This window comes from Oryzias melastigma, linkage group LG11, assembly GCF_002922805.2.
Source record: "Oryzias melastigma strain HK-1 linkage group LG11, ASM292280v2, whole genome shotgun sequence".
In the NCBI taxonomy this organism is placed as follows: domain Eukaryota; kingdom Metazoa; phylum Chordata; class Actinopteri; order Beloniformes; family Adrianichthyidae; genus Oryzias; species Oryzias melastigma.
This window is the reverse complement of record NC_050522.1, coordinates 8,616,399-8,641,091: the sequence shown is the minus strand read 5'-3', so window position 1 is coordinate 8,641,091 and position 24,693 is coordinate 8,616,399. Positions and strand designations below refer to the sequence as shown.

Sequence of the window (24,693 nt, the reverse complement as noted above, 5' to 3'; positions counted from 1 at the left end):
TGGTGTTATAGAATTTAGTCTGGACACAAACTGCAATGATTCATTTCTCCTCCATGGTCACTTTTCAAATGGTTGGTACCATTGTGAATGAAAAAGGACATCATCCAAATCCAAATCCCTGATTGGCCAAAGTTCAATCATTTTAGCTTTTAATTAGTTTTTTTGGGTAGAGCCTAAATATGAGCTCAGAAGGACAGAAAAATCCAGTAGACAACTGTCTGAATACAGACCAAAATCTTAAATTGGACCAAATTGATATCTGACCCGGCGGATTTTTCCATTCTGAATACAGCCTTAATCTTTACTAGGGACACTACAATCAAGCCGAATCGTGTGTGATATCATTGAACCAAATCGTAGGGAAAGTTAATTGTTGCATCTGAACTGCAGTATGTTCACGTTGAAAACGTCAAACACGTGTTGAGATCAATTTATTTTCAACTATTTATTATATTACAACTGAAAGGTTTTCTTTAAGGTTACTTGCTCAATGATCCAGAATTTTTAGTATATGGTCATTTTATAAAAGACAAATCATGTATCAAACTGAAAAAAATGGACCTTTGAACCAAAGCGTGGGGAAATTGATTCTTTGCATTTCTAACATTAATCCTAAAACACATCTTATTATAGATATATTTATGGCAACAAAAGACAAAACATCCTTGTTATTGTATTTACAACAAAGAGCCAACCACTGAAAAACCACATTACAGATAGCAACAGGTACTGATAAATGACACGGGAACTTTTTAACCTCAAACTGTTGAGTTTTACCAACAGATATTCTTTTCTAAGCAGTCTGACATGGCAGCTTTTTTTAACGGCTCAGCAGGTAGAGCAGTACTAACAAATATCCTATAAAATTTCTAGTTTATTTGAATTTTCTAACCTTTGCTGGTAATTAAGACCTATTTTTTTCCCCTTTTGATCTCATAGAAAGGTAATAAACCATTTAAAATAGCAAAGAATACATTTATAGGATTGAATAGAGCTTGAAACATGTCTTGTGGTCAGTCCACATTGGTTAATTGAGGCGGTTAAGGGAGAAGACTCTTGAAAGCTGGAGTCTCCCTTGACACTGACGGCTGTCCTGTGAGGGACCCTCAGTAGGACCCTCGGGTCTTTAGATAGGGCACTCGCTTGCATCCTTTGGGGAGACCCCCCCACCACCACCACAATAAACAGGGAGCCCTTTGTCAATGCAAGAAGGAGGGGGTCTGGAGGGTTCTCTCTCGTTATTATTTTCTAAAGTAATTATGCCTTATTATCTGTGTTTACTTTAGCGGGGGTGTGAGCACGCAGGTGTGGGCTATTTGGGAGTAGGTTAGTAGTCTCTCTAGTAAATACACCCCAGAGTGCGTCTTTTTTTTTTTTTTTAACTTTCCCCCCGCCATCTTTACTTGGAGGTTTTGGGGTTTCGATAGTGTTGTAGCACAACAGTTGATTTCAGCCCAACAAAAGAAATGTGCAATTAGGGCTATTATGGTAGCAGCTGCATGCTTCCTGGCTGTGTGGCGACAGCTTCGCCCTCAGCCCGGCTCACCGGCGAGGGGGGAACGTGGAGGGAGCGGGGCCCGGAGCAGCGGGAGAGAGAGGGAACTGAAATGGTCACAGAGAAGAGAGGAAAATATAGCCTGGGAGGCTGGTGTGCGTTTCTGCAGCGGAGACGCAGCGGGGACTCTCGCCCACAGGCTGGTGGGCCTTGAGAACAATGGATCTGCCATCTCCCAACGTGAAGCGTTATGAAAAAGTCCTCGCCACGGCTCCATTGGCTGCTCTCTTGCACGCAGTGTCAGGACTGCGTGGGTAAAACGATTTGCAAATACAAGAGTATGTTTTGAAGAATCAGAAAGAAGAGCATGAATGCAGCATTTGCTGCAGTTTGTCACTCTGGTTTGCTGGAAAAAAAACAACTTTTCCAAATGTCACCTTTCAGCATTTCATCATTGATTCCCTATGTGTCAATAAAACACGCAAAATGAGCCATCACTGACAAGGTTAATCATGTGGGTCAAAGAGAGAGAACAACAAAATGAATGCACAAATAAAGTCACCATCAGATGGGATTGAAGGTAGGACTGGAACAGAGACTATTGAGGGCCCGTCGAGGCCCTCACAGCGCCAAACACAAGGGAGCAATCTTACGCTCTCAGCACAAACAAAATGGTCACAGGTCCTCCTCTGTTTCTCTCACTTACCGATTCTTCCACTCCACTGACTTCTCAGCCTTTGGAATAATTATCTGGCTCAGGGCCCTTAGTTTCATGAACATAAACAGCTCTGCGGATCTGGTTTGACTGAATCCAAGCACTCAAAAATGAGACCTTCCTTTATCTCCTGCAGCTCGCGCAGGCGAGATTTTTTTTGTATTGATATGTTTGGACAATGGACAACATGAGTCGTTTATTCAATGGAGTTGTTGGGCTGAGAAATGCAGATGATAGCGATAGTTCCCACTGGTTGAAAAGAAAGCTCAGTTTTCAAGGTTTAAAATGCCAAATCTGAGCCAACCTCAAATAACACTTAAAGCCAAAGCCACACAAAGGCTGAAATTTGTGAAAACTGTCTGACTGCTTTTACATTTTATGTCTTAAAGTACTTCAATATATATTTACTACTATAAAGCGGTAATAGTGCAACACTGAACTAGCTTGGTAAGCACTTTGTACCCCTGGAAATGATACATCCACCTCCGTGCTTTACAATTGGTCAATCTGTACTGAACATACAAAACGTGGGGTAATATTGAGCTTTTTTGGATCTGTCATGCAAATGTTAATTTATATGGTTTCATTTTCTAGTTTTTAAAAAGTTTTAAAAATGTGATAAAAGACAGGCTTAAAATCAGCATGTCACTATTTTTTTGTAGAAAACTCAGAATTAGTAGTTATTTTTACAAAATGGGTCAATTTTAGAAAAAGTCTTAATTATCTGATCAAACATACAATATCCTAAAGGATCCTAAATGTAAGTTTTAAATCTAGAATAACTATTGATGTCAAAGGCTTGATTGACATTTTATGTGCTGCACAGATTTTTATGTTTTCTTGCTAGATATATTTATCTCATTTAAGAGGGAGTTTATGTCTCAACATTTGTGAGTTATTTTACATATTCTTCTCATGAAGCAGGTGAAAACATTTATGCTGACATCAAATGCAGTTTTTTAATTTTTCACAAATAATAATTAACTCAATATCACATTAATATCTTGCACAAAACCAGAAAAACGGTTTTTAAAAGATAAAAATACCTATTTTTAGGTTGTTTTTCCACCTCTGCGTGTGAACAGATACGCTTTCCGGATGGAGCTGGCTCTCGACACGCTGGTCTTACTGGCATCCATTTCACCTCATTAGGACCCTGGGACCAAAAGTCGACAAAACACTGAAAGAAATCATTTTGCTGGAGGAGTATGGCAGGGATAAATTGGCCTCTGGTTCAGTACAAGAGTTCCTGCTGTGCAGAGCGGAAGAGAAGGGCCTGGCTGGCAGTAGGGGCAGGCCCAGGCATGGCAGGCCCCATGCTGAGACCCCCTCCCTGCCTCTGACAAACACGGCAGTGGATAATCTCTCCTTCAGGGACTCGGCCCGGCGCTGTGGGGTCAGAAGGAAGGGGGGCTGTTATGCAGCCTAGTAGAGAAGAACTGGCTTATGTGTGGCGTGTACTGCAGGCACACCTTGACACACTGTGTTGCTGTGCACAGCTCCATTTTCTCTCACCTCCACTGTTGTTTGCTCTACTATCAGAGAGACAGATCACATTGACAGCTTCAAAAATACTGATTTTGAGTTTTTTATTAGATAAATGCTCATGCCAAAGTAGAATTTTAAAAAGAAAAAGATATTAAAAATAAAAGCTCTAATTAGTCAATTTTCCCAGGTTCAGAGTCCTAGTTTCAAGGACACCAAAAGCTCTTACGATTGAATTGTAGACTTTAAGCAGATCAAGATATTTACAAATAGTGTTTTAGTCATAAAACCGTCACGCAGCTGTTAAACTCCCATGACAATTTGAAATATTTTGAATGAATCGGAATTATCTCGAATGGACATTTGGACTACAGTCCTGCTAACCAAAATAGAAAAGACCCACTCTGATGAAATTGTGTTTTTAACGTGCTCTTGTAGCATTTTTCTGATGATGGAAGGCATATATAAAGAAAATTAAGATTTAAACTGTGTTTCTGAGCATTTTTTTATTCAAAGTGTGAATCAGGAGCAGTACGATGGGGTGATGCATCCACCTGCAAACGGTACGTCTGTACGTCTTTGTTTTCCTCGTCTGAACTGGTATCTGGATCTAAACTGCATTTTTGGATAACTCCTATATTGCTTGCCATTTTTGTTGCACCAGTAATGCCAGCTTGGGGTTGTGAGAGGCTGTAAGCTACTGGGAGAAAGTGTAAACAGAGGGATGATGGGACGGGGCAACAGTTCCGTCCACAACTCGGAAGAACATTTCTAATGAACTCCTCCCGCTCAGTAGAAACAACAGTATATCCTAGAAAATGACTTTTTTCTTTATTTTGACAAAGACTTGCATAATCATAATAAAAAGACTACTGGAAAGACTTTTACAATAGATGAAAACATGATTGGAGTTTTTAAGCAGGACAATGCATACTGAACGCTACCATCCAGACCTGGAGAGTTAAATAAACAGCACTCGAAATGTGTTTTAGCTCAATTCTTTAATCAACATTACTTACAATTAAACAGGAATCGGTAAACTCAAATGTCTGCTTGGGAAGAGTCATAAACCAATAATGAATTTGAATGTCCATGCCAACGGGTGTTGCAAGATGTCAAAAACCACTAGGAAGTCTCCATCTTGTAACCATGTTTTTCCAGTTCCGCTCTTCAGTGAGGAGAAAAAAAAAGAAAAATGAGAGATCAAGTCAGCAGAGATGATTACAGGTGGGCAGCAGAGGCATAAGTACCCTCTGCTATTGATTGAGAGAAGCATTAAGAGATGGGAGTGGGAAAATATATAAATATTACATAACAAATGCAGCTATAGATTAGATGATTATACATGTATGTGGCAGCTGTGCCCTTGCACAATAATGATATCTTTTAAGAAAGAACTTAATAGCATGGCTGCTGGAATTGTTCTAAATAAAATAACAGCATATTACTGTTGAAAGTGTTCTCAATTGAAACCAGTTTCCACTTCTCCAGAGATGAAGTGTGTCAGTGGAAATCTTGAAAGCCTTAAACAGTTAATGACTTTGTAAAATGCATTACTTCATCGGACCTTGTTAAATAAATAAATGTAGCTTCTTGTGGACATTTCTTATTAATAATAGTTATGAATACTAAAAAAACATCAACAGCTATAAACAACAGTTGCAAAGAAAAAATTTGGAAAACTTTGTCGATGTTCTCCCTTAATGAGTTTTGTAAAAATAAAGAACGTAATTTAATGAGTTTGAGTTTTAAGCTTCCAAAAGTTTTTATTCCAATTTAATTTAATAATGTTTCTTTCTTTTTTTTAATAAACTAGCATCAATCTATATTTTTTTTATTTAAAAGGCCCTCTGTCATTTCGCTGTTGTGTCATTAATTAAAACCATTGAAAATAATACACAGTCAGCATTTTTTAAAATAAGAGTCAATCAAATATGATCCCATTTTCTAGCTTACAACATTAAACAATAATTTTAGACCAAAAACATGTAATAAATTAACTCCAGTGCATTTACCCAATTTTCATTAGTTTATTACACTACGTACAAAATACATTGAATTTAATAATTAATGTTTTAACATTTTAATGCTTAAAATGTAGTGTGTTCTATACAAGTCTTTTATTTTGCATTTAGTTTTTTATCAAATTATGCGTTTCCTATCATTTAAACCAGTCTCAAAACTGGCATTTATATCCCAGTCACTTGACAACTCAAACCTTCCATGCATAAATCAAGGTTTTTAAATGCAAAATAATTTAAAGGTGTATTCAATTTTGTTTTTACATTTTCCTTTAGAAAAAAAAACATTTGAAATAATACAAATTAAAGAACAGCGAGTTGGACTGATCAGAAGTATTATTATTAATAATAATAATAATTTACAACGGTTTTTTTCTACGACTTTAACAGAAATTCTGGTGTAAAAGTAGTTTTACAGTACGGTCAGGCTCACCTTAACTGATTTGAGAAATCGTCCTCAACGTTATCATCGTCCCAGTTGTCTTCCCACACATGCGCATCCTCATCTTCATCCAGACCCGTCCAGTCTGCCAAACAAAGCACCACCACGTCATATGTTTAGCTTTACATCTTAGCAACTTTAAGACGATAGCAGTCTTATTCAAAGTAGCAAATAAAAAAGTTATCAACACAGATGTGAGAACTCCCCAGTAGCAAATTTAGCTAAAGCTAACCTGGCTAAGCTAGCTGAGTCATTGTAGCACGGCTCGATAAACAGTGTTTTCCGCCAGCAATAATGAGGAAAACTGGGAGAAAACATCAGAATTTGTTTCTATAAATGTACATAATTTACCTTCGGCTGGAAATTCTTCAAATTCGTCATCCTCCTCCAGCAACCCCAGGTCGACGGTCTGCTTCTTGTCTGTCATGTTAGCTCGATGCTGTGTAGCTACAGGTTAGTATCACTCGCGAAAAGCATTGTGGGAAACTTGGGATCTTGAAGAGGGCGGTGTCTGCGCGAAGAAAACGCATACGCCATTACGCTATGAAGCAAAGGAAATTGTTAATGCGTCATTTACCTAAACCGGTCAAAAACAACGAATGGTCAGAAAAGGGGAGGTTTTGAATGATTAAAAATACTGGAGAAAACCGTTAAAGAGGTTCTAGATTGATACAAAACGTGCCCTGATCTTAAATGTGATTTATTTCCTGATGTGAAAAATATCTTCCTTTCACAGACTCTTGCTGTTATCTTCTAGCACAAATTTATTCCTTAATTAACCCTTACAAAAATGCACAGTATAGCTGTATTTTTTTCTGTTAAACATTTATAAAATTATCAGGCGTTGGCTGCAAACAATGGAATGTTCTTTTTTTTTATTTATTCATTTTGACATTCAATAATACCAGAATGACCACACAAACCTTTGTTTTTCTCTAAATAAATACATTTTACCTTTCCCAACCAAAACAGTGCAACATCTGAAGTTATATTTTCAGAGTTTAATAATAGATTTACAGATAAACGGAAGTGAATGAGTCTTTGACTAACCTAGAAACATTCAAATTGTCGCTCATTAGATCTTTCTCCTTCATATTTTTTGTCCTTATTGATAAGTACCTTTTGCTTCTATTTAAGCAATGTTTTGGGTTAACTCTACTTTTAGAGCCTATATTTACAGTTTTTGGTGGTAAGCAACCACGAAAGACTACAAAATAGACAGAAGCTTGTGTTTCACGTTATTTTGTTTAATTAAAATTTAGAATATTGCCCTACCTAAATCAAGCCATTGGATGACAGTAACAATGCCAGAGGTTTGCTGGGTGATGTAGTTTTAGTTATAAGTGTAAGTTTTAAAGCATTACAAGTTTGAGATAAAAGAGCGACGCATATTGATGTCCACTTGGTAAATAGCTGTCTAGTTTGGTGGAAGATGAATACTGTCAGAAAAATATGATCCTTCATAAGTTTTTTCCTGAGGGGATTTTTGGTTTGTGATTTGTTTTTGTTTTTTTATTATGGGATCCTCTTCTGAACCATCTGTAATTTCTTCTTCACGTAAAATGGTGAGTATTTGTTTCAGTCATTCTTGTCTCTGCTTATCTGCTTCAGGATAAAAAAAATCTAATTTCTGTCAGTCTTTTTTTTTCAAATGATTTTGACTCAAGAATTCATCATAATTATCTAAAGTATCCCTCTCTGGTTTTAGCCATTTATATTGCTTACTTTGTTGTTTTTATTTTCAAAATATACTAAAATCCAAGTGGTTTTGGTTTATTGAGGACCTTCATTTTGGGTGGGTTTTTTTTTGGGGGGGGGGGGCATTTGTGGAATTGTTTACCACAACCTGTGTCTATTAGAATATTAGATATAATTTGTTATTATTTAAGCAAATTTAGCTTTCTCAATTTCCCTTTCCCAATTATTTTTTTTAGATTTTTGCACTAGGTAGCATTCATTGTCGACTTCATCTTCAAGTTCACCAAGTAACATGAATTTTTTTAGTAGTTTTATCATCTCTCCAAAGTAGCCTTTTCTGTTACAAGCTGGCATTATTCATACACAAATACCCACATGACGTTCAGCTTCCTAAGTAATACATTTATGTGGATAATGCACAGTTAATGACTCTATAAGCAGTTCTTGATATATTTGCTGTTTACCTTATAGTATCTGGGTCCAGTGGATCTCTTTATGGCATTGTGAAAAACTTCCACAGGTCATTTTTTGTACTTACATTATACAAATGTGTGTCTATTTTCATGCAACTGCGGGTTCTGTGTCCTCCCGAGGACATTTCATCATATGACTAAAGGAACCTCCTGAGCCGCTCGTGCAAACACCAACAACAAAATGAGCAACACGGAAACGTTTTCTCTGAAATCTCCAGCTAACTGGAAATTGTTGTTCACCTTTCGATTTCTCCCTTCAGGCGTCGCCTAAGCAATACAGCTTTTACTGATTTGCACAGGTGGTTTCAGCAGAGATTGTTAAGATGGATGTCCTTCCTGACAAAACCTTCTATTTTTATGGGGGATAGGGGATCAGCACACTGACCCAGAATTGGGCCCAGTTGTGGCTATGTAGGGAGGCAGCAGCACAGGGGTCTCAAACTGGCGGCCCGTGGGCCATTTGTGGCCCCCAGGTTGGTACTTTGATCTCACTACAAAAATGTTTCCAAGTTAAATCCATAATCTTTGAAGTTCGCATGTTATTTTTTTATCCAGGTGATCTGCTATATATCTGTAACTACATATATAGCATTGCCTAAGATAATGCTACTGTGATTGCTGTAAGCTGAATTTGGCCACTGAAGATGATAGCTGAAATCCTTGGAGCTAATAGCTGAAAATGCTGAAGCTGATAGCCAGCTAACTAAAATATTAGCTAAATTCAAAATTACCCTAAAAAATAAAAAATAAAATAAATAAAAAACAAAACATAGGTTAGCCAAAACAGCTAGCCATGTAGGTAAAAAAAATTCTCAACTTCAAAATAGCCTAAAAAGCAGAAACAAGCCCAATATTAGCCTTACTCCAAAACAGCCTAAAAAAAGAAAAGCCTAAACTAGCCAAAACAGCTAGCATGCAGCTGAAATTTTAACTCCAAATTGGCCTAAAAAAATCTTCCAAAATAGTCCAAAAACCTTGCAGAATGCCAATTTTTAAAACTTTAAAACCATAACTTTTTAACTTAATTATGAATAAAAAAGGCAGGAATATTATTCAAGAATAAATCAACCTAAACCTTAAATATTTTTTTATATTCTACTCTTCATAGAATTGACCTTGACTTTGACACATGTGAAATTGGCAAACCACAGTGAGGGATGTGACTTGTTGCACTAAACAAACTTTCACAGTACTTCAAACAATGCCTGAATAAATTAAAATGACAGATTTTTTTAACCACAAATAATAAAAACTGTATAAATTACCCAAAATATCAGGTTTTGTGTCTGAAACTATTCAGTTCTTTCAGACATTTTGTTCTCATTGATTGAAATAGAAAGTGCCAGTCCTGACCGTCAACAATACAAATGTGTTCTCGGTTCTAAACCTGAATATCTCCAAACCACTGCAGACTTGGAGTTTTTGAATGACAAATGCGAAGGGGTGGGGTTCTGGGAATTGTAGTTTTTGATGGATTTAAAAGAAATTAAAAGATAAAGTTAATGTGATCTAGAGACTGAAAACACTGAAAAGTTGGATAAAATTGGGGCCAAAGGCAGAATATTTGAGCGAACAGCCAAGTCTTTTTGTTCCTCTCAAGTCCCTCCCTTCATGCCCCCCCACACATTCATTCTTTCTGCCAGAACACCACAAAAGCCTCTCTCCTCAAAACACATGCACACAAGTTATTCAAATTTTTGCCAAAGATGTTTCCTTCTGAGAACAAATACACATTTCAACTCATGCAGCCCGCTCTAATAATGAAGCAGCAGCCACAGCTTAGGATGTATTTTAGATAAATGAGAGTGCACGTTCACCACAAAACCACTGGCACCACAATGGAAATTGCTCTGCAGCTGTCATTTGTTGACAGACAGAACAAGCCTCAACTTAAGCACGTCATACTTATTCTATTTTCAAATTATTTTGTAATCATTTTAAGCCTTTAGTCATGACAATGCCACAACCGTCAGGACGAAAAGGGGTAAGAAGGCCTCCCAGTAGACCCAGAGCAACACTTTTCCAATGAGAATTTTCTTTGAAAAACTTGCAAAAATTGTAATTAGTTGCAAGACTTTTTGAAATTTTAAATAAACCCCAACATTTTCTAACAGTTTCACTTGACTTTCCCTATTGTTTTTGTTAAAGGCATTCATTTTCAGACATTACAGTAGATATGCGTTTATATACAGTCATGTGAAAAAATTAGGACACCCTCATATATGGTCAAATATTAATGGTCAATCTTATTTTACTAAGCTGCTAAAAATGAAGGTAATTTAATAAAAAATAAACAAAAACATTACTATTAGTCTACCCATATAAAAAAGGTCTAAACAAAATGTATATTTTAATGGAAGTCCAAGTTTGGACCTCCCACCTCCTATTTGCTATTTTTGCTCCTTTGAGAGCAAATAGTCCATTAAATGTGTCTTAAGCGTCTAAACTTAAACATAAGCAGAAATTACATTCTTTTGAAATTACATTTCATAGAAAGTTTTAGATAGACTTAAATTTTCTTATGTCAAGTTATATCACTCGGATCACTCAGTTATGTTCAAATCGATATTAAATGTTTATGTATCCAAATACGTGGGAAAATATACAGTACATGCTTTCAGAAGGTGTCCTAATTTTTTTACTTGAATGTATTTCAGACCAGGATTACAAAAGATTTTGCATGTTTTTGTGAAGAAAAAGTCAAAAACATTTGAAACAATTAAAGTCGAAGTCAGATCATCTCTTGATCTATTTAAAGCTTTCCCAGTGGTCTTTTAATTTTAACTATGCCGTTTTTATCCAAAATTGAAAAACGTGGGTCGCTTTTTTGTATTGCTGGGTGATACTGAGCATTTTGGTATCAATCCAATACCCATCAATATCATCTATATCAACACCAATATGTGACATGAACCTCAAAATCTCAAATGTTTTTAATCGCTCTTAAAAATTGCCTGATAAAATAAAAACTAAAGTAGGACAATATTTTCAATTTTAGAAATATTCAGAAAAGCAATTTTAAGCTCAATATTCTTTATATATTTCTATATATGTGTGTGTGGTTCATCTTTAAAAAATGCAAAACGAAATTGTTAAAAATACCATATTTGTCCATAAATCTATAAGGAAAAGCTGCATTTTTAAATTTAAAAAGTCTATGATACAATTAAAAAGTGTGGAAAAACTTCATTCTCATTTTTGTAAGATATATATAGAAAAACAATACTTATATCTACATAAATTGTTTATAACTAAAATATTTGTGCATATATGGGAAGTTTGCGCCATGCTGTTCTGTTTAAATCCCCAGGAGATTGAAATTCTGGGTTCAAATTTACTATAAGCTGCAAAACAAGGCAGGTTCATTCCCATATCCAGCTATGGGGAGCTGGATTTATGAATGATGTTCTGTGTTGCGTTGAGCTGCCCTCCCTGAGGATCTGCTGATTCTGGTTCCCGTGTCACTCAGTCAGGTGCAGTTGAAGTCCTGGGAAGTGGCCGCTACGTCCGTCTAGCATACCTGAGACTGCAGTTACACAGCGTCTGGCGCCTGGAGTCTCTTTGCTGAAAACAAAAAAAAAAAAGGAGGGAGGGGTAGATACAGCATGACTGCTGCAGACTGACTCTACTACCATGACTTGTGTCTGCGCAGCAGCATCACATTTCTGTCCTTTCACGAAGCCCTCTGGGAAAAGACAGGTCGGCAGCCGCAATAAGTGCACAGAGAGACAGAGGAATACTCCGGCTGAAGCCTGCCCTTCCACTATTACAGTCTACTTTATCACAGGTCCGGCCCCCAGGGAGTTCATATTGTGAGTTTAGAATGGATGAGCGCTGGTAAAAGTAAAAAAAATAAATAAACATCTCCTATTATCACAGTTTTTCTCTGCATCTTAAAGCTTAATCTGATGGAGCTCAAAACTTCATTACATTTGATTTAACAAAGATAATAAGACATATGATCCTAAAAAATGCCTTAACACTATCAAATAAGTGGATTAAAGGGACTTAAGCAGCCTATTAATAAGGCAAATCCAGGAAAAGACTTGTAAGCGGTGCTCCGATAGGAAACGTGCGGTGAGAGGGGCGTGTGTCCAGGATATGTCTGTCAAGATTCTGTATTAAATCTAATCCCAGCCAGTCAGTGAGTCTACACCATTGTGTGGAAATCCTGCCTCTCTTTTCTTTAGAAATGATCCCACCAGAACACAACAACAAATATTCATGTTTTTGTGAAGAAACTTGATAGGAAAAATCAATCATACTCCCACAGGAATCAAAAAATGATATTAGAAAAAAAAAAAAAACTAACTAAAGAGCCCTTTTGTGCTTGTTTTCCTTTACAAATCCATTTTCCGGGGGTTTCATTCACTCAGACGTCTGTCATGACGAATTTAAGTTTCATATTTTACCCCCTGTCTGTCTTGAAAAGCTCTGTCATCTTGGGCTTGAGGTACAGTTTGCCAAGAGGCTAATGGCCCTTTATGACAGTACAATCTGATGCCTGTGCTGGCTAGCCTGCAGGTAATCCTGTCCACCTCGGCAGCTAAGCCGTGCTCAGGCTTAAGTTGCATATTTTGTTTTTATCAGGACACTGCTGATAAATGCTATCAGCAGGTGAGAAATGAAATATGGGGGGTCTCCTAGTCAGAAAATTTAGGGAACAATGACACCTCTATTGGAGTTCTAAAGCAGAAAGAAACATATTACTTGCAGGTTAATGCACACAAATAAATGATAAAATAATTCTAGCAGGTCGTTTTTGAAACCCATTTCATATAGTTTGCGTAAAAGCCTGATCATTCCACTCGAAAGTCCAATTACAGAGCATCAGCTTTACTTTTGGACCCCCAAAATATCATTTAATAAATTCATAAAATTACACGCTAATTTATTTCCAGTAATGTGCTCTAACACGGCGCTACCTTCGTGTCTGTGGTCCAATGCCGTGGACCTATAGCGTATGTGAAAAGCACTCACACACTCTTACCATAGGTGATGACCCCCTCTGTGAAAAGCACTCTTATTGGAAGTGCCCATTATCTGCAAAGTCTGTGCTCATGCTGACACAAAGTCATTAGCTTAAGCTGTCCTCTGTGTAAAGCTGCAGTTCATTTCTTTGGCCGTATTATGAATGGAAACTGTTTTTTTGTGCGTTCAACAACAAAATGAATATATGTTTATGTAAAGATGGCATGTTTTCAAAAATATTCATGATTTCACCAAAGGACTTTATGAGCTGTTTCTGATACAAAATAAGAGTGCTTGTTTACTTCCGGTTATGGCTAACTCTATTTATGGACTTAGCAAATCTCCATATACTGTAATATCCCTAGAATTGTCTAATTTTTGCATGTTACTTTGTCATTATGTGTATACACACTAGCATTCAAAAAGGCAAAGTTTGGCTTCCTAAAACACCAAACACCCAGTGCTCAACTATGTACTGTACTACTATGTTAGGACATTTAAAACCTTTTCAACAGAACTTTGAAGTGACTTTCGGACTACTTTTCTACTCTCAGATGATGAGCTCCTTCTTCGTGGAGCAGTAGCAGTGTACGCTGTTGAGACATTTAGGGAAAGGGAATCACGTCTCTACCTGACACTGAACAATACGTTGACAAAAATTTAGAAACACTCTGCTCTGGAGGAACTGAAACACAACTAACAGGTCATAAAGATAATGATAGTTTCATATGTATTTCATGCTAGTTAGCATTACCCCAAATAAAGAGTGATAGCGGTATTTGCATGTAATTTTCTAGATCCTGCAGTTAGATCTGAACTTTTTTTCTTGGCTGCATGGACCTGGTTTTGGTTCGAGTCAATGCACCAAATGTTTCCCGGTAACGGCCACATCCTCAGCTGTGATCTAGCTGCATGACAGCTAGCAGAACTTTAACATAAAAAATGTGTGACAAGTAACACTATTTAGCTTTAGATACACTTAAAATACGTAAAACTATGCAGCAATCTGCATCTTGCCCGCACCTATTACGTGTCGCCAACATGAATTTCTATCAGCTTTTGAGCTGGTCGCACATAAATACGTGCAAAGAACATCAGCCTTAGCAAGTTACCTTCAAAGTTTGCTATGTAGGACGACAAATACAATTTAAATCATTTTTTCATTTTTATTTCAGAGTATTTTGCAAGAAAGAGGGACAATTCACCTAACATTATTTATAGTGACTCTTGGTAGCTCCAAGAGACGACCTGTAAACTCCAAATTATGCGCTATTTTCATGAGAACAAAAGTCTACTGCTCCTACCGGAAATGAGTGAGCAATCTTATAGCGGAGCCGGCCCTGGGCGGCCGCCTAGGGTGCCACCTTGGAAATGCCAAATTGAAATGACTTTTTTTAAAAACAGTTTTACACATCACTCATTTTGTGTCAAAATGCTTTAAAATTTAATAAATTAAACCATGAAAAAAATAACTAAAAAGTTTGACATAATCAATAATTTTGCCTGGTGCTGCGCCCCTCCTAGGAGGGGAAGAGGGGTACGCAGTGTAATGTGTAAGTGCTTCTTTAAAACTTTAAGGATGAAAAAGCAGCAAAACAAGCCCTCAGGGACAGCTTTAAAGTCATAAAAGAAAGGACAAGGAGGAAAAAACTGACAAATGTGTCCATTTTTTTTGCATTTACACACACACCCCACACTCTTGCTTTGGGTCGGAAAAGAATAATTTAACTGGCGACCTATTTTTTTTCCTCTCTTTTTAAAGCCTTATCAAACAAAAATCGTTAGACCTTTAAACCTAAAGACTGGAGATGTCGATCAAAACATCTACCATGCTGAGGGAGACATACCAAATGTTAGTGCGGTGGTCAGTGTGACCCCCTTTAATTGCAAAGGTCGGGGGTTTGCATCCCAGCGAGGGAGAAGTTTTAGTTTACAAAAAAAGATTAAGTGAATATTATTTAATTCCTGTATATAAAAATTTAATAAATACTTATTTTAACATATTCCAGGCAACTATTGTTTTTATATTTTCCGTACGGTGATATTGTGAGTGTGTCGGTGTGCTGGGGGGGGCAGATAAGATTTGTTTCGCCTAGGACGCCATACAGCCCAGAGCTGGCCCTGAGGTCGTGCATATAGCCCATATTATCTTTAATTTATGCTCAAATATTTATGTCTGAAAGGCTTCAGGATCAGCACAACCCATATGATTTGAAAGATGGCTTGTGGAAAGACTTCATCTCTTTGCTCCAAAAGGGTCAGCCAATTAACCGAATTAAAAATGCTCTTTATGGAGACATTGTGGTTCTGACGTCTGCATCTGTTATCATTCATGTCTGTTTCCCCTCTCCCATTCCTCAGTCAGTTTCCACTCCTCCATCTATCAGAGATGGAGACACACCTCCCTCCCCCTCAAGCTATAGGCATGCTATGTCAAAGAGTGTCCCACACAGCAAGGAGTTCGGTGGATCTCCGACGAGACCTGCTGCACTCATCCCTGACACCTGTCAGTGCCTCGGCTGTCGTCGGCGCGCAGAGATGGAAATGAGCAGGAGTGACACAACATGCCAGAGGTGATGGTGACAGCTCACCTCTCTCCATCAGCTTCTAAATCTGTTGCACAGATCGCAGCTTGTGTGCAGGCTGGGTAACAGTAATTACATGTTTGGAGCCATCACATGAACTTCATTTCCAATGCAGGAATGACACAATGCTTCCACTTTTTTGTTGCAACACTAAAGACATGGGATGTGTGTGAGACGCATGTCTGTCAGCCCGATTAACCAGTTTAGCGGCAAACGAGGATGAAGTTTGGATCCCTGTGTACTTGAGTGAGTTTATTGATCCCTAAATTTTAATTTAATGAAACTAATTAACTCAAAACTTAATTATTCCTTCAAACTAATCCTATACATTTTTTTGACCTAACAGTGATACACATACTCCATCCATCTATCCAGCTGCAGCTGATGTGCTGTCTGGCTTTTTTAGCCGCTGATTTGCGGTAATCTCCGACTGTCCGACTCTGCAATTTAGATGTACTGAATTTCATGCACCTAATCCCCAACATGTGGTCCCGGAAAAGGCTCTGATTGGTCTGATTGATAAATGAAGCCTTCCTCATGCTGCTGGACGTCCATTTGAATGGGACCTCTGCTGGTCTGGACTATGTCCCGGAAATTTTGGACAGCTAGTTATTAAGTAGTTAGACCCTCTAAACCAGCCCGCAGACGGGGATTGCTGGTGGTCACCTGGACTTGGGTTTAGCTTGATATCCTTTGGTCTTCAGAATAAATGGATCTGATTTAAAGTGTAATTTCCTGTGACATTCAAACAAACTCTTTCACACTAAAGTAAACTTTTGATTTTGCTGCTCCAAAAGCAATCAATTAGAGCTAAAGTGTAGTTTGAACGGCTGAAGTCATTAATTCTCCATTGTCGTATGTTTACTCCAATATATAATCGAGTTTGAAAGGACATCAGGAACCAAAGAAACATCTTAAAGTAAGCAGACAGTAAACTTTTCAGTCAAACTAGATCAAAACTATTTAAAAATCAAATGATTTATTTGTATAATTCAAGAGAGGCACTTGGAAATCCTATTTTGCATTGTAAAAAATAAAAAAACAGCAAATTGACTTCAGTCTGCACCTTGAAATTACAGTAACAGCTAATGGTAACACTAAAACGTCAGTTTGGCACAAAAGCCTATGAAGGCGTTCAATCACAAAAATGGCCGTCTCCATGGGAGAGGCTGAAGCAGCTCCGGCGCTGATGTGGTGCTGCAGGATTGGAGCACAGCAACCTGGGTAGAGCCCTGATGAAGCACTAGGAGGTGAAAGGGAAAGTAGTGATTTACCATGACTTTTCTAAGAAAGGCCAAAGCTAAGAGCCCAATTTATGCTTGATATAATTTCACCCAATCGCTCCCCCATGACCATAAACACATTCTTTCTCCAGGCATCTAAAGACAATCAGATTCAGCCTTCAATTAAAAGCCCAACAATGGCAGCAATGTTTTCTTTTTTTTCAGAGTATGAAAACTGCATAGCAAGTTTTCAGCATCTTCTTTTAGGTTTTTTTTAAATATTCTCTGTTGTGCTGTGTGCTTGGCAGTTGCCTCCGTCTGTATTTTTTTTTTTCGCTCTTCTGGCTTCGAATCTGAGCTGTTTCTGGGCTCATTAATGCGGAGGTGCAAAGGTGAGGAAAGCCTTTTTCGGTCTGGCTGCCAGGTACAGTTTCTCTTGGCCCGCGTTGCATTTGTTAAACATGCTCCCATAAAGCTGAAATCAAACGTTCCAGTCCCCAAATGGGATGTTGGAAAATTCTTTATAGGCAAATAAAGTTGCGTGCAACCGTCTAAAAAGGCCGCCCGGCTTTTGATGCACTGTTCTGTTCAGCAGAAATCATTTTCACTCAGAAATTCTGAAGTTATTTGCTGGAGATTCTTGGTCATTTCTTGCACAAACTTAAAAGTTGGCTCTCTAAATTCAGGACACAATAACCTTGTATGTATTTTGTGATAGACGGAGATGTTTCACTATTTATTTGCAGAATATATAAGAGGTCTACTGCACACCCCCTGCCCATAAACACAGATGTGCATCATCACTGCTTGATTGTGGGTGACCTTGGTTGATTGTGCTGGTAAAGGGCAGCCAGTAGTTGTGCAGCTGGGCTCTACTGTCTCGGTATCCAGAGGAGGGGGAATAGTAGCGTGACAACAAGGGACTGCTTGGCTGCCACATTGTGACCCCAGCAGACACGCTCCCCACTCAGCACACTGTGCTGCACTTGTTCCTGCCGCTGAAATGGCAGCAACAAAAGAGCGAGGAACTTCCCCAGACTTTCTTTTGGGGTGTTTGGACAACTCTAAGGCCCCATCTGTGCCCTCAGGGGCCTCTCAGCTGGCCTGGAGAATGAGGGTGAAAAAAATGGCCAAGTGGTGAAGGCTGAGCAATTTTGGAGAGTGTGTCTGTGAATTTGTGGATGTGTTGTTAGAGAAACTATGAGATCGCTAGTTTTTAAATTCTAAAAGCTGTTTGACACATGTGTTAGGATGTATTCAGTCCGTTAGTCCGGATCAAGTCCACTTATTTGTTCCGGATCAAGTCCTGTAGATTGAATTTTTTCTGTATTCAGGCTGGCGTCTTCCAGAGATTTCTGTTTTGGACTAAACTTAGCAAACAAAACCACGTGGCTAAATATCTCTTCAGTCATTGGCCAGCAGTTCTGGAGGCGGGTCAAATCAAAAAGAGAGAGATAGAGGTGTTACAGTGCTGCGGTTTGCAGGATTTTAACGTATTCAAACTTTTTATTTTGCTGATCGATTTTGAGCGTCTGTATGAAGGCCTGGTTCAAGACTTTTTACAGGTATTTTGGTACAGCGGAGGCATGCTGCAAGACGGTATGCAAGACAAAGTATGCTGAGTATTTGTGACATAAAACCGTGAGAAGCAATGTGGATCACGTTAGAAGTTGTTTCAATGGCTACATTTCAATGAGTTGTTGTGTTATTGCATTGTTTTTAAGATAATTCTGTTAAGGAACAACAATAAAGTTTTTGGGATGACATCATGGGAGTGTGTGCAGCATAACGCCACACAGAAAAGCAAGTAAAAAGGTTTTTGGTGGTGTTAAAATTAAGTAATCAGTTGGACCAATTACTTCCTTTTTGCTAAAATGACAATCAATGCTTTACATTTGTCCTCAGTTCACCGACTTGTTTACTTCACGTGACGGCAGGCTACGGTGGCCGTTTTGGTCCAGTTATTTCGTTCTCGGAGCGGATTGTATTCAGACTGAGGAATCTCAGAGCAAACCAAAGTTCAGTCCGATTGAAAACGAACCAAAACCACTTTGAAAGATGGATCCGAGAGCGGTTCCTGGTCCACGACCGGGATTTGTTTATGCATATTCAGACTGAAACTTGCTCCGCATTGTCAGGGGAAATTAACTAAGGCAGACCAAACGTGTCCAGTCCGAATACACCCTCAATTTCTCTGCATGAGCCAATCAAAACTTGCATTAATAAAATAAAAAAATGTTTTTTTTCTCTCTCTTGCATGTGTTTTACCAAAACAAAGATCTAAATGGATTTTAGTGTTTGACTGAGACGCTGCAGATTATGTCCTTCCAGAAAGTTTCCCTAGTTCCAACCATGGACTGTATAAGAGAACTGGAGTGACCCCTCCCCCCTGAGGAAGTACTCGCAGGTCCAAGTAGCTAGAATCTCTGAGAAATAGTCATAGAATTGTCAAAATAACTATTCATGTTCCATTATCTTTTTTAATGCTTAACCTATTTTTTTTATCATATTTGAGTGAATATGAAACATGCGATACGTCTGTTTTACAAGATATCCAAGTTAAAAACTGACCAATCAGATGCCTCAATAAAATTATGTGGCGCCTGTTATGTTGAATGTTCAAAACTTTTTATTCACAGATAACATGGAGCCTGATTGGTGAGAGTGGTTGCCATAGAAACAATGATTCAGACTGACTTGGACTAATTACATCTTACTGAAGTTTTGTTGGTCCAACATGGCGGCATCCGTGTCCCAAAAAAAAATGGCGACTGAATTAAGTTGATTTGGTTGGAGACAGGAGTAAGGTATTTTCCAAGGGTGACGTCACAATCGCTCAGTCCAGTTGTCTTATACAGCCAATGATTCCAACTTTGACTTCAGGATTAAAACAATACGACACTTTTCCTTTGATTCTGATTCCAAGACAACTTTTTAAAGTTTATTAAACTCTTTTAATAAATAGCAGGAATTAGGATCATAAATCTCACCTCTATTATAATTACTTGAAAACCATTTACATGTCTGGGATTTTCATGGTCACTCAAAGGCTTTCCTACTCTCAGTATTCATTTTACAGCGAGGAATAAAATATCTCTGAAGGCTTAAGGAGCAGGCTCAAGTTTTTAGAGGCAATGACTCTCCTCCATGTGTTCATGTGTTTGTTAGGAAGATATTGTGTTGGGTGACATCTGGGTTCTCTGACCCAGTGAATCAAAAGAAGACACTTTATATTATCCAAAGCACAGCTTTCTTTTATTTCTCGAAAATGACCAAAATATTGCCAAAAAAAACCAAAACAAGCTCCTTTCACTGCAGCCTTATAAGCATTAGTCAAAAACGCCTATACTTAGCTTTATTTCATGGCCATTTAGTGCCGTTCAATTATTCTCATATGGACAGACAAAGAGAAAACAAGAGTACATTTTTTGGCAAAGAGGACGTAGTGAGTTTGAAGGAAGTGGTTGAAAAGTCAAAAAGTCATCAAAAGAGGTTTTTACCATGAGGAGGGACCGAGCAAAGAAAGGTTTTTGTGTTGTTTTGTGAACGCAAGTTGGCCTCGTCGGATGACAAATTGTCCGGTGCCGGGACGGGACGGTTCAGCCAGCTGGTTGGCCCCATCAGCCGGTTGATTGATGGTGTTGATGTTCTAAATCGGCCGCCAACGCGGCGAGTACAGGACTCGTAATAGCGCAGCTTTAGATTGGCCCTAGAGATAGCAGGAAGTGAATGGGGTAAATGGGGAGTGGGGGGACTGAACGCGAGGGAAAAAGGGCACGTTCCCATGCATACGTGAAGCATTTCAAACAAGTCTAATCAACTAAAATAAAGTTTATACACGATAATACGAGAATATGTTTATTAAGGGAGAGGGTGGTTGAAAATGTTATGCATGAGCAGGAGACTTATTGTAGATCGTGTGTTTTATCTCCCATAGACAGCTTTCTGTCATGACTCAAAAAATGTAGGGTCATCAACACTCACACAAAAGAGCCTAAGGGTTAAGGAGCAACCATTACTGTCAAGCAGAGGTCAGAGCCGGGGCTCTCATGTTCACAGTATCTGACCAATGCACCAACAAGTCTAGAGAGGGTGATGAAAAAAGTACAAGCTCCCCCTAATTGTAACAGGACCCCCTTTATCATAGTTTCGACGAATAATACAAGCTACCTTTGATCAAGAACAAGGAAGTCGGAGATTGTGTAGGAGGTCCTCAGATCTCAACACACGCAAAGGGGGGAAACAAAGGGCAGCTCAGCACTTTATGCCCCTAAAATCCCTGCAGGAAAACGATTCCTTCAACTTCAAATTGTGCTACTTTTTTTACAGCAAGCTTATAGTTGATTTGTTGCAAATTGTAAGTGACCTGCCCACCTGTTGAGTGCAAGATTTGCAGTGCTCGGTTACTTCATAGGACTCCAGAGGAATGTTTGGTGGTTCAGAGTTTCATCATTTTGGGATATTGTGCCTTTTTGAAAGAGGATACCATCTCTAACCAGATGGGGAATCACACCTCTCAATACGCATGGAGGAGAGTCCTGGATAAAATCAAATGTCAAGATCAATAAATGCAGCTTTATGCAGGCAAACCACTTTTACATGCCCAGCGAGTATAAGAACGGTTGACACACCAAGTGGATGAACCAGAAACTATGATCTATAGCGGCACTCAATTGCCTACAGATTGAGGGTTCGTTTGGCAGCTTAAAGACCCACTCCAAGGAAAATCAGGTTTTGGGTGTTTTCAACATGTTCTTGAAGGATTTTTCTCATGATGGAGGACATATATAAAATCATTTAGGACTAAAATTGCATTTGTGATTATTTCATTATTCAAATTAAGTTGGATCTGTAGCGGATGAAAACCCGCGGTTTGAAAAAGCTCAGGTTTGTGACATGGGCAGGCCAAAGTCTTCCTTCTCCACTTTTCTTTAGATGTATCCACTTGGAGATAAACATATCAGAGTTGTTCTCAAAGTTGTTTTTTGCCATGCTAATGTTAGCTTTAGTTTGTGATGTGCTATAGACTAGCAGGAGAGAGTGTAGCTAAAGGGTTTTTGGGAAATTAGCAAAATGCTAGCATCCATGATAATAGTCCGTACTCAACTTAGAAGCAAATTTCTAATGGACTCTTACCGCTCTACAGAAACTATGTCTTAATACATGTCAGTCGTTTTGATTTTGGCTAACACCTGCAAAACATTTATAAAAACGCCCCTATAAATAAATAAATAGATAAACAAATAAATAAATATATATATATTAGGGCTGTGAATGTTAACGCACGCGATTAATCAAAAATAAGGAACACATTGATATTTATTAACACAAATTAATTACAGCTCACAGAGCAGCTCTCTGCCTCGATGGTTCAGGCTTCTAAGGGGTGCCATACTTTCTCTCCTTCTATATAATAATACATGACATACTTTGTCATGTATTATCTCACTTACAAAAGAAGTAAATACTCAATTGGTTTTCAGTAGTTTAATCTTTTTTTTTTTTTGTTTTTTTTTTTGGTTTAAATCGCTTTTTAACAATATGCGGTCCGGCGCATTGTTACGGTAACACAAGGCGTCACTGAGCCTCGACTATCTTGGAGTAATACTGCAGACATAAAAGTCTTTAGAGTTATGCTTATCTTACTCTTGATGTGTTATGAACACAAATTACATTTCTGGGTTAACACTTGATTGATTTCAACATTTCAGATAATGAAATTGAAGGAATTATTGTGATTATTTGCAAATAAGTGGTCACAAAATAATGTAACAAAAAAAATGCGATTAATAGCGATTAATTTTTCCCCAGTTATGCGATTAATTAGTTACTTTTTTTTTTATCGATTGCCAGCCCTAATATATATATATACTTGGAGTTAAACTTAGCAAAAAGAATAAAAACAGTAGTGACTTAAGTGTCTAAACCAGCAGGAAAATGGTCAAGTTGTAACATTACGTTCACATCAGTGATTCATTTCATCCTCAGGTGGAGAATTGTCAAAGTAAAATACTTTAAATATAGTACAGACCTTTGACAAGAAATGCTTTTGTAAGCCAGTAGTTGTTATTGAAAAATCTTTACTCTCTTAGAACATGGCACCCACATGCATGGACACCACATTTTGCATTATATTCCCACTATAGGTAATTCTGCTTAACTGGAGCTCTGTGACTGCATGTGCAGAGAGTTAGCTCAAATATTAGCTCGGGTCTTAAGAGATAAAAGGAGAAAGTGTCTATAAATTAGGTCTGTGAGGTTCTTTCCAATTTAGTGCATGTTTATCTTATATATGTCTAAAATGTGTAAGTGCGTCATAATAACAGTGACATCATGAAAAGCCGTATTTTGCAGTGTAAGAATCAGTAGATTTACGTTGTTTGCATAAACTGGGATAGCGTTAGTTGATTGCGTAAACACGTGAAGAGTTTCAGTATGTAAAAGTATGTATTATTTAGCTGTTGCCGTCAGCAGCTTCCATGTTAAAGAGTTAAATGTAGAAAGTACAGAGCATGATCTCCACATATGTGAAGGTCCAATTCATGAACAATACTATGTGACAGTTTTTGAGGATGGTCTTCAACTCCTTTATTAAGCAGAGAATGCTTTATTTTGGCAAGATGACACAAAACTACATTTTTAACTTATTACGTTTTGTGACTCTGTTGTAAAACCTGATCAGATAATAAGACCGTAATCCAATCATGCCATAAACATATGTGTGGATTTTTCATCTTTTACCTGTTAAAGATGTGCTAATATACACTTAAATCATTTACCAACTTACTAGAATTGTTAATAGTAGAATATAAATGAAGAAATCAAATTTTGACACAGACTCATGAATGGAGGGATCTTGAAAGTCTCGCCGTATTTTTTTTTTTTTTTAAAGTTTGGTCACCAGTGTTCGCTAAAAGCCACTGGACACTGAATGGTTCTTGCTGTTTGCTTGGAGGCATGAGGCCAAGGAGTTGTCTGTGAGGGCTGTTGTTGGGCTGACGTCTTTGTGAAAGCCTATAGTGATATCTATGAAGTAGTCTCATTGTTTGTGCCTGCCATGCACATGCAGACTATCACACACACTAACTTGTTTAACTATCCTTATGAGGACACCACTTTGAAAATGGTTTTAATGCATTTTAACTTTAACCGTTTCATGTGCAGCTCTATTCCTAACATTCCTAACTTCTTATTGTAGCAATAATTTAACAGAAGACCCCTAAAGTCCTGCTCTGACTTAATGGTCCCTAACAGAACTACTGGTGGTGACATAACAAGAAAATCCTGTGTGGGGAGACAAACAGAGATTTAGACACAGGTGTAAGATGTGTCTTGTATTTCAACATACAATCTGTGTATTTTAATGGATTCAACTTATCAAAAATTGTGTTGACACAATAAAGATTAGTAATAAAAATTATACACAGCTGAAATGATTTGTGTTAGGACAACACAAAGAGAAAACCCAACTTCTACTCTAAAATAATGGGTGCAACTAGTATCCACTATTTCATTGTGTTCATTCTACAAATGATTTTTTTTCAGTGTAGCAGGGAGTCGAATTAAGTCCCCTCTGGTGGTCTGA

General features: G+C 38.0%; 2 long non-coding RNA genes across 2 annotated transcripts; both read right to left on the bottom strand.

Moving 5' to 3' along the window:
* Window positions 1-1,365: 1,365 nt before the first annotated feature.
* Window positions 1,366-4,135, bottom strand: LOC112136130. Its single transcript, XR_002917284.2, has 2 exons — window positions 3,683-4,135; window positions 1,366-3,599 (listed from the first exon to the last, which is right to left on the bottom strand). It is a non-coding gene; the product is annotated as an uncharacterized LOC112136130 (long non-coding RNA).
* A 542-nt stretch (window positions 4,136-4,677) lies between these two features.
* On the bottom strand, window positions 4,678-6,761 carry LOC112137897. The gene is made up of 3 exons (XR_002917658.2): window positions 6,510-6,761; window positions 6,150-6,243; window positions 4,678-4,863 (listed from the first exon to the last, which is right to left on the bottom strand). It is a non-coding gene; the product is annotated as an uncharacterized LOC112137897 (long non-coding RNA).
* Between the last annotated feature and the right edge of the window lie 17,932 nt (window positions 6,762-24,693).